Below are 11,307 nucleotides of genomic sequence, written 5' to 3' on the forward strand. Positions count from 1 at the left end.
GCAGGAATAGTGGGGATATGGGTGGTGTTTGGGATGGGGTGCGTGGTCTAAATGGTTTGTGCTTGTTTAATAGCAGGGTGCATCCAAGCCCCCAGGAATAGCGCTGGGCTGTGAAGCCATTTGAACATGGTGGCGAAGCTCTGTATTGCAAGTCACGTGACGCCATGCAGCCCAGAAAGGAAAATTCCCATCCACTTGCATGGGGACCACGGCAGCTGTTAAACGCAGGGGAATTTTTTCCGGGTGTCACTCAAAGTATAAAACGACTCTTTTAATGATCAAATAATTTTTTATGGGGCATTCTTTCTTCAGAAGCCACTAAGAGCCGTATACGGGTGTATTTTCTTCTTTTAATACACCCATGGGTGGGAGTGGTGGGAGACGTCATGGAATACGTCATGGCACACATGCGCACTTCGCCTTAGGCCGCATGGTCAGGAAGTAAAACCAGGAAGAAACCCGCCGCATGATGACTTCATGCGCCAGTGAGCAGCCTCCGTCCGAATGCATGGGTGGGCGTGGCTCATCCCCTATCCAGTTATTTTAATACATCCATGGGTGCATCCCACAGCAGCAGCCAGAAGCACAGAGTTTATGGATGTACTTTTAAGATGACATTTTTGCCAGGTCTTGAAAAATAGCGTTGCCTTTTTCAGCGAGTACACCCTCAGCTAGGACTTCAGCTAAGTCTTTCATGAAATCCATGACTGGCTTGCGGGCGGTATGCCTTGGTGTCGGCGACGCTGCAGAACACGTCATTGGTAGTCATCTGCCTCCGTTTCTGACCACCAGCGCATCGATTTTCTGGAGAAGCTGAGTGAACTGCGTGAGACTCGTCTTGTCTTTGTTATTAACCTCATTTACAACTTGAGACAAACCGGGAGAGATTCTGGTTTTCCCTCGTGTACTCCTCTCCAGGTCTATCGAGGTCGTCCCTGTGGGTGAACAGCGCCATTGTGTATTCTCCTGCCTCCTTGCCGAAGGTCTTCTGAATCCACTCCACCGACTGCTTCTCATCTCCTGTGAATTTAGCCATCATCGAGATCACCACCAAAAAAACAGGGGCCTATATATATAAAATAGGGGCTGATGCTTGACTGGCTGTCAGAGAGACGCCCAGACAGTGTCCACATTCTGTCTGTTCTTTGTCCTTCTCTGATGCACCTACTTCTGTTTCTATTTTACTTCGCTTCACCTTTGCCACAGGACAGGATATCCTGCTGTGGCAGTCCCACCTGCTGCAGGACAGGATATCCTGCTCTGGCAGTGCCTCCCACCTGCTGCATTTGCATTTGTTTAGCTTTCCAAATGTCATCCTCAATTAGGATTCAAATGGCATTCCAATCTGACACTGTTAGGCTTCTTTGTTCATTACATTATATCCAACCAAAATCTACTGCACGCTGTGCGATGTTGACTTTGAATTAAAGACAGGCCTTTCAGTTGGAATATGACAAATTGTATACAGCAGATCTTAATGAGGGGTGTGTGGGGGGGGGGGGGGGGGTCTTGTCCACAATGGCTTGTGCACCTGCTGCGCCAAAGGCAAATATCAACCCATTATTTTAATTTGAAATGAGAGAAAAGCCTAATTGCCTAATAGACTGCACTCAGTGTCTGGACAACAATTTGTCATGTTTTCCCACGCAAAATGATGTGACATTCTCTGCAAGAAGTTAAAGGAACACTCCAACACTTTGTATCATTACGGAATCAGTAGTATATCAGAAAACTATAAACAGTTTTGCAGCCGTTCATTTAGTTTGACAGTTATTGAGAGTTGATTTGAGTTAAGTTGTGGACCAGTGATGTCATTTGTGCACGAATGAACTCTCAATATCTGTCAAACTAAATGATTGGCTGCAAAACTGTTTATCATTTTCAGATATGTGTGTGAGATTATGTACAAAATCATGCGTCATTGAAAATTGGCGGAGTGTCCCTTTAAAATCATCATTAAAAGTAATGATATCTTTAATCAAGACCGGATGAAAAAGAAAGACTCCAGGTGAAATATTTGGCACATGCGTTCCTGCCAGCTCTGAAGTTCATAAAAGCCGCGTCCTTTCATCACGCGCACCTTTTTTGCTTGGAAAGGGTCAGCTGTTTTCATCAGCGGCGATGACATCGGACTGATAATTTATTATGTATGCAAACATCTCACAATGGCCTTCTGTGAGTGAGTGCGGTGAAAGTCTAAACATTGAGCCTGAATTCTTTCCCAGAAGCTGGTGACCTCCAGTCCCCATTTTAAATACCAGGAAACAGGAAGTGTGATGATAATAATCGTTTCATCAAACCGCAACTGTCCATGAGCACAACAATGTGCCTGTGATCTATTTAGCATCACTCGGTGTCAGTTGTTGATCGGGGTGGATAAAGGCAGGGATCAGCCTGATAGACAGAGCATACGTTTCTAAAGCCTAAGCAGGGATACTCAACTTGCTTTGCCCGGGGGCCACTTTTGCAAAATGACAGGAGGCCAGGGGCCAGTTAATAAGCAAACATTAGTACATTTTTCTGTAGCGGATTGTAGGTGTTTGGGGTGTCAGCCAGAGTTTAGTCTGACAATGTTGTGCACACCGGATAGTTAGTTAGTTAGGTTAAGTTAAGTTAAGTTAAGTTAGTTAAGTACATAATACTGTAAGTGCCTGGGTGGCAAGCAGACGGCCATACTATTTGACAATTTATCTGGAGCTCAGTCAAACGTTATTTAACATTATAGTTTTCATTGTGAATTAGAAAATGGTTGGGGGGGGGGGTCACTAGTCTGCACACTATCGTAGGCCGCGTCGTGGACCCCGGGCCGCAAGTTGAGTATCACCGTGTCTCGAGGCAGGCTGAACCCTAACGAAGCAGACGGGCAAAATAGCCCTACTGTGCGCGATAAGCAGGGCTATGGAGTCGTGCTGCCGCTGCTGCATCTCATGTTTTCAAAGGCAAACCTTGATCTAAGACCTGCGAGCATAACTCCATTCCCCCAATTTGCGAGTCTGTGGCACGTGGGGTCTCCTCCTTGTGGGGGCACGGTGACAGCCCGCTGATGTGCCACTCCTTCTCCAAGTGCTTCAGCGGCATCCATGCTGACATTTCGGTGGAAAGGTTTCACGACTACATGAATGATTAACCACCAGGCACTCGTTTGTTGGCTCGATTCCTCTGAGGAGACGATGATGATGACTGTTGAGAGACCTCCGACTGTGAAATGCTTCCAAATGATGTCTCATGAGAAGACCTTTTCCTTCCCCACAGTGCCGTTCTGCCTTCATCTTAATGAGTTGGCAGTTGGTGTGGTTAAGATGTTTCATATTATTCCATACAGGGATACCTATACCGTACAGGGAACAGCCCAAGGGCACTGCAGGTTATTGATTCAAGGTGAGACGGTGAGATTGGATTGGCGTTCGACAGCCGGAGAGTTTGGAGGTAAAGGTCAAAGTTCATATGGGAAGCTCAGGGTTAAGGAAGGAGGTTGAGGGTCAATTGTTAGTATGAGCTTTGGCAGTATCGTCAACATTTTATATAGCTGATCATTTCTTTGGAGAGATTCTTGGAAGCACAAGACATTATAAAGGGTGGGTATAAAGGGAGAGTTTCCAGGCCCGGCGTTGAGGGAGGGCCAGACCGGGACCCTAAAATATGTTAAATAATTTCACTAATTTTCCCTGAATACACAATGTTGTTCACAGCAGGAGAAAGTTCAACTGAGTTCACTGCTGCTGCTCTGCTGTCTGTACATCTCCAAATGACAAGCATGACGTGATGTGACATCAGGCGCATTAGAAATCCATTTAAGAGACATTTGTCTGGGGGGCACGGTGGCACAGTGGTAAGCGCTGTCGCCTCACAGCTAGAAGGTCCTGGGTTCGATTCCCACCTTGGACTCTGTGAGTTTGCATGTTCTCCCCGACCGTGCCCCCTGGGGGTTTCCTTCATATAGGAACCCCTCCCCAAAAACATGCAATATCCTGGTCGCTGAAGTGGTGCCTCCTCTGGTCGTTCGGGGCGCCTGTTCGGAGGGAGGGGAACTCGTTGGAATAGCGTGATCCTCCCACGTGCTATGTCCTACCGGTGAAGCTTCCCCTGTCAGGTGAAAAGAAGCGGCTGGCTATACTGCCCAAGGAAGGAATAAGATCAATCAACTCATAATAGAACTAGTGCTGTTTTGTAGGATCCAGGAGCAGCACAGAGTGAGTTCACTATTTTAGATTTTCGAACATGGTGAAAACAAAAACAAAACAAAAAATAAAAATATAAGAAATATAGGCAAGAAGTGCCAAACAATCGTAGTCAATTGGAATTCACAGCATACAATAGACAGCAAATTCACAATCAATTTACATTTGTTTATTTTCATGTTAGAATGGGCTGACTGCAGGCGCGACAATGTGCAGGCTGCAGGCTGCACAGCACACACACACACACGCGCGCGCACGCACGCACGCACGCAAGCATGCACACACACATTCATTCATCAGCATCAAGATGCTGGAATGCTGAGCCAAACTATAATAAATAAAATAAAACAAAATAAATGCACGCCTAATGTTCTCAGAGCCAAGCGAGTGTCTAATGTGCTGCAGAAATACTATTTGTCATTTCATATTATTAACAATGATTTCTGTGGAGGGGGAAAAAGTTTTTAGCCTGGTAAACCGCCCGTCACGTGAACTCACATTTCATTTGGTTCTCCGTGACGGTCTGGACCCGCACAGGCAGTTTAAGATGATTGGTCGAGCCATGCCGGCCATTGCCGGGCCGACGAATCAGCGGCGGCCGTAGGCGGGCAGGCTCGTCTGGGCAAGTAGTGGGTACATGGTCTTTGTAGTTCTTTTCACTCGTCAACATCGCGGAAGTGACAGGCAGTCTGAATGAAATTGAATGTAATGTTCCCAATTCTATGTATTAAATTCTAAAAAACGACCCTCAACATTTGGGAAGGCTAAGCCACACAACTAGTTCGTTATAATCTAACTAAATGCTTCGAAGGTGACTTTACGACCGCGAGGACTCAATCAATGAATACCACGGAGATCATCCACAGGCACCTTCCGCGATCTGATTGGTTGAAGTTAACACCCACCAGCGGTGATAGACAGATGGGTCATCCAATCACCTGCCAAGTAGCTTGGACAAAGTGCCCGCCTCCGTCAGCGGGTCTGGTGACTTCAAACCCAGATCGACTGGTTTAGTGAAACCTATGTGGAGCTATACCGTCCATCTGGCAGCGTCAGGTTAAAAAGTTTTAGCATCCTAACAAATGAGTCCCTGCGTGTTCTGTGCCATTAAGCGAATCGTCTATATTAATGTATTCAAACAACCAATGTGCAATTCATGTTAATATGCATCTGCCTTCTGCATTTTTCCAACAGCTGTCAGATGATGTCTGGCTCTGTGCTTCTGATGAGATGCTGCACCAAGATGTTGGATAAGAGATACCAGGCCTAATATAGTTTCCACCATGTTGCAGTGAAGGTTACAGTTCATTTTTTAATAGGCATTTAGCTGCTATAGGACCAATCACAAGGCTGTTGATTGAAACGTCTGGCCATGGTTTTCTGTCGCCTTGTCTTTCAATTGTTGCCAAATGAAAGGGATATATTCACAATTATTAATAATAGACGTAATATAAAAAATATGACATCTTTTAGTTCCTATGAATCGACCTCGCCTCTGGAACAGCCTCCCAGAAGACCTGAGGGTTGCTGAGGGCGCGCAAAACAAAGAGCAAACTTAAGACCCACCGTTTTAGTCTATAGCGTTTACATCTCAATTTTAGTTTTTTAATATTTTATATTTATTTCGCTATTTCTTTTAATGTTTTTACCTATCTTATTAATATCTTGCCAAACAAACAAACAAACAAATATCTCAAAAACTATACATCACATCGCTTATATTTTGACTCTGTGAGTGTTAGCAGAAGAAGCTCAAGGGTCTGATGTATAATACATGTTATATATGTTATATATACTGTATGTTACCTGATAATACATGTATGTCAGTTGACGGTCGGAGCGACGACATTGGGTACGGGATGGGATTAGCACCCATCCTGGCTCTCTCGTGAGGGAGAAATTCACAAACGCTACGGATTAGCCTCCTGAAAATCTGTGCAAAGATCAGCGCGCCCTGGGGTCCTTCAGGTTAGAGCGAGGTGCTCGGCGCAGGCGTGCAGCGCACAGGCCTTCTTGAGGCGTCCTCTCTGCCCATGGTAGGATTGCCTTTTCCCCGGGAGGGTCTGGTGAGACGTAGGAGGAGCCCGGCCTGGGGTCACCCACACAGGGCCTAGACCCTCCATGCACCGAAGGGCCTGCGGTGTAGCACTAACTCTATTGCAGCGGATGGGGCGTGACCAACCCCTCCGCAGGCAACGTTGCAGACAGAGTAGGAAGGCTGATCCGTGAGCGGCTGCTTCTGAGACGCGGGTCGGGGTCTTAATCGGCCTCGGCTGGGTCTACTGGAACCGAAACACCTTACAACCCCAGCTAACATCACTGATGACGCGTCCCAGCGCATGCTGTAGCATGTATTTTAAATATATGTAGTGTTAAAGTTGTTAAAGGTAAACTGTCGCAGTTTTAAAATGTGTGAATTTAGTCAAAAGCCTGCTAGAGTGAGACACAGTGACACACCCATTATGAAGGCTGAAAAAAGCATCAAACGTAAACTGTGATTTCTCAAAGAGTCCAAACGACAAATCCAAGGTGAATGAAGATGATAGAGTCCTAAAAGTGGTGACTCGTTTAAAGTTTAAATGGAGGGTCTAGCTTAAAGTATGAAGGAGCAGTTAGAGTTCAAAGAGGGCTTCACATTGATCTGCCGTTTGAAAACGAAAGTTGCCCCCCAGAAGCTGTTGAAGCCGTTTCTTTTCAAACAACCTGATCCCTCACATTGTGTGTGATACGAGGTAGGTCGAGCTCGTTGAAAACGCTGTGTGAACCAACCTGGTGTGAACCCAACCTGGTGTGAACCTAGCCTGAGGACAGGGATTCTTCTGCTCTTCTTCTGGTGTCTCTTGCCCAAGCAGCAGCAGCAGCAGCCGTGACTCGTGAGTAATTCTCGAGCCGATCAATCTCCACTCCCGTCCCCTAGAGGCCGCCACTTGTAGCTGATCTTATTTCCTATGTGGTAATAAGGTTCCCGTTTCATTTGGTTTGCTCGGGCCTCATATTTGTTACAGTTCGCCTTCATGAGCAAAGTAATTACATTCATCGGTGTGACTCATGGCTGGCGTTTATTCTGTCACCCCGTCTTGTCTGTGTCCTCGTTAGCGTGGGCTGATCCATCTGGGTGCCTGTGGGGGGGGGGGGAGGGCTGATCCATCTGGGTGCCTGTGGGGGGGGGGGGGGGGAGCATTTGCCTTGTGCACAGAGAAAGACTGAGGGATGAGAGAGACATAGGGAAAGAGACAAACTGTCACATTCTTACTGACAGCCAAGACAATGAGGCGAGAGATTGTTTTCATCGAGAGGAGGGAATGGGAGTGAGAAGAAGAATAAGTTGATCCACGTCACAAGTCATTCTTGATGTTCGCCTGGTTGGCGCTTCCACATGAGTGGGGACCTGCAGACAGCTCCATCACTCTCAGGACACTGACTGCTGTCCTCCAATCGGAGATTAGGATTCTCACGACGGTCCCACAGTATTTCTCAGTCACGTGCCCACTTCAACCTCTTGGCGACCAAACTCAAACTTGACTTTCAGACTCGACCTGTTCCCGAGCGATGAAGTTTGCCTGTACTAAGCAGAGTGATGGGTCTGCCGCCATAATTGACCATCTCTGGTGTTCATACCACATGAAGAAGTAGCTGAATGCAGCATCAACCCCTTGGTTTGTTATATGCGCCTTTTTTTAGGTGTTTTAGGATTTTAGGATCGTGTTTGTAGTTCTTTTTCTTTCTTTAATTTAGTGGAGCTGAGTGCCAGTCACGGGGGGTGAAGTCACTTCACTGTTTGCTGTGCTTAAAGGCACCAGCTGGGAGTGGTTCACCTGTTTGCTGTTTGAGTTTGCCACCCCATTTACTAGCCTCATCCGACCCCAGTTTGTCATTCTTTGAAATACCAGTATTGTAATGGTAAAAGATTTTAATTACATTAAAAAAAAAAAAAGTTTTATAATAAAAGAATACAATTCCTACTTAAACTCCAAATTGTGTTTAAATTAACTGCTCTTATTTTTCAGCAACTATCTTCAGCTTATTTGATTGGTGAAAATAAAATCATACTTTATTTTGAACCAACGTGTCTCTGTCCCCTCAGTGAATGAATGAGTCTGTGTGCCTTGTATAACTGTGAACCCCAGGCTATTGGTATCCTAGTTGGTAAAACCTATTTTCCACCATATTTCCTGGGGTGCATTTGCCCGGGTGGCCTATAGTTGGTCTTCTACCTCATGCATATATCAAATACATGTAATTCTCCCCTCGCTCCGCCACACATATAGAAACAACCTGAGTCCGAGACAGAAGCAGTACATACAACATAACAATGTATATCTATTGATTGAGACTCTCTGTCTAGGTTCTTGCTGGCTGCAACCCCAAGGGAAAACTCCCTGGAACCCGTGGACAGTTTTAATTATATAACTGAAATGAGAAAAGACTCTTTTAAATCTAAATGCATGAGACAACAGTCAATAACAATACAATCAACAAAGCAGTGAAAAGGATGCTCCAGGGTTTTCATTCTAATCCTATTAGTTGAACAGGTCTTTGTGTTTCACAGACACGGTGGAGGAGCACCTATATCTGAGAGACTGCCTTTTTAAGCTACTGAGTGCTCTCATGGTACTACTTTATTGATTTAGTCATGTCAGGGAATTCTGCCATGAGAAAACACTAAAATCCCCAGTAAGACAAGCCAACCCCCACCCCCCCCTTCCCCAAGGAACACAATTGTACTATTGGGCGACTTAAAAGTGCAGGATAACTTCATAAATAATATAATAATACTTTTGGGGAAAAGTTTTATCATTAGGTGTAGACATTTAGAAGATTTGTGTTTGGAAAGATTTAAAAATTATGTTAAACACTATAAAAAGTTGGAGGACTATATGTCTCAAGAGGGCCTACAACGGTTTGTTCAGGAGAGATGGGCTACTTTGGGTGTGCGGGAGGACTGGGTATGAGCAAGTTATGTTGGTGCCCATTGCTGTTGTTTTATGTAATATGTTGTGTATGTAATATGTTTTGGATGTGTGTTGATATTTTTTTCTTTCCCTTATATATTGCATAGTACTATGGGTATATGTAAGTTTAGTGACTATGAGTGCATTATCTAACTGTTAGGTCAGATGTACTTCAGAACTTGTATCTTTTTTTCTGTCAAATCAAATGTAATGTAATAATGTAATGTAAATGTCCAGGGTTTTCATTCTAATCCTATTAGTTGAACAGGTCTTTGTGTTTCACAGACACGGTGGAGGAGCACCTATATCTGAGAGACTGCCTTTTTAAGCTACTGAGTGCTCTCATGGTACTACTTTATTGATTTAGTCATGTCAGGGAATTCTGCCATGAGAAAACACTAAAATCCCCAGTAAGACAAGTCAACCCCCACCCCCCCCTTCCCCAAGGAACACACACACACACACACACGCACACGCACACGCACACGCACACGCACACGCACACGCACACACACACACACACACACACACACACACACACACACACACACACACACACAGAACATCAGTCTCTTCTCATCTATAGGACATGTCAGCTTCACTCATGGCCCAATTACACTGCCATGTGAGAGACAGAGGCACGTAATAATCAATAACATCAGGGTTATCCTATAACCCAGGTTTTGTGAGTGAGAACGCAAAGATTCTTGCATATGCTGAAGCTGCCCAGAGCAGCACCGGACTGAATGATTATTATTTTTTTCTCTTAAAAAAAATACATTTAGGAGCGCCCAAAGTGCACCTGAGCGCGTCTTGGCCCACCCCGGCAGGTGATTGGCGCGGCCACCCACCTCCCCCCTGTGACGTGGTGCTGTGTACATGTCTCACGTCAGTTCCCCAGGGAGCACCAACCGCCAAGGTCTGGATGACCTTGTGAAAGCCATCACATGATGCAACACAGAATATGTAAAGTGCATGTATGGAGAATGTTCTGAGTGTAAGCACCTCTCTTCAGTCTCTAGCCAGTACAATGCAGAGAGTCAAGTGCCTTATCTCCAGTGGGTCATTATGGATAAGGAGCGCAGGAATGACCCCGATGGCAAAATATCTCAGATCATTCATCATCAAAAAGGAGTTCCAGACCATGCAGGAATGGTTGAACCTGCAGTAACCCTTCATTTTATAGGTCATAAACAACGTATGAACCATTTTTAATTACTTTAGACACGAACACCAAAGCTATTACACACTAATTACACAGATAGTTATACAATACATTTTTTCCGTTCATATGTAGTTACATGGTACGAGACCTGTAAAATGAAGTGAGTCTATTCAACTGTAGTTAATATGTAGTTACATGGTAACTACATACTAGTAACTACATTTTGTTATTAGCAAATAGCTAATAACATTATGTAAAATGGACGCGGAAAAGGAAGTGACGGTGGCTTTTCCGTCACTTCCGCTTTCCTTTTCCGTGTCCGTTTCGGCTATTCGCCAACAACGTTAACGCACACTGCATAGAAGATGACGTCAACTCGTCTTACAACAACAGTGGAAAAAGTTACTGGAAAGTCGCGGTGCAAGTTGCTATTTAGACTGTAAACAGTGGAGCACGGACGCGCAAAAGGAAGTGACGGTGGCAGGAGAGGCGCGCTGTACAGGAAGCTGGGGAAAAACGGTAGGGCTGTTCCCAGAGTCTATTTTTCAAATAAAAATAGACTCTGGGTTCCCAGATTGTTTCAAACGTGACACAGATGTCCGCTCACCGGCCGTCTGATAGGTGTTGTTAGTCTATATGTCAACTCATCATAGTTGTTGTCTTGTGGCGGGACTGATGTGCCTTTGGGGGCAATGATTGTTCTTGAAGTGCGAACATTTTGACAGCCTTAGCAAGTCTGCCAGCCAGCCTAGCTACCACGCTGTCAACAGCCTGTCAACATGAGTTAGCATCTAATGAGCTGACAGACAGCTTTCTTTCTCTCTCTACACACACAAACACTCCTTATCCTTACCCTTTCTCTGTCTCTCCCTTGGTTTCTCTTGTTCTCTCTTTCTTTCTAATCGCTATCGATGCCAGCGCCCTCTGTCTGATTGGATAAAGGTGACTATCGATGCCAGCGCCCTCTGTCTGATTGGATAAAGGTGACATTCGGCTTGCAAGGCTGGAATGC

This window comes from Poromitra crassiceps, assembly GCF_964638095.1.
Source record: "Poromitra crassiceps genome assembly, chromosome: 20".
In the NCBI taxonomy this organism is placed as follows: domain Eukaryota; kingdom Metazoa; phylum Chordata; class Actinopteri; order Beryciformes; family Melamphaidae; genus Poromitra; species Poromitra crassiceps.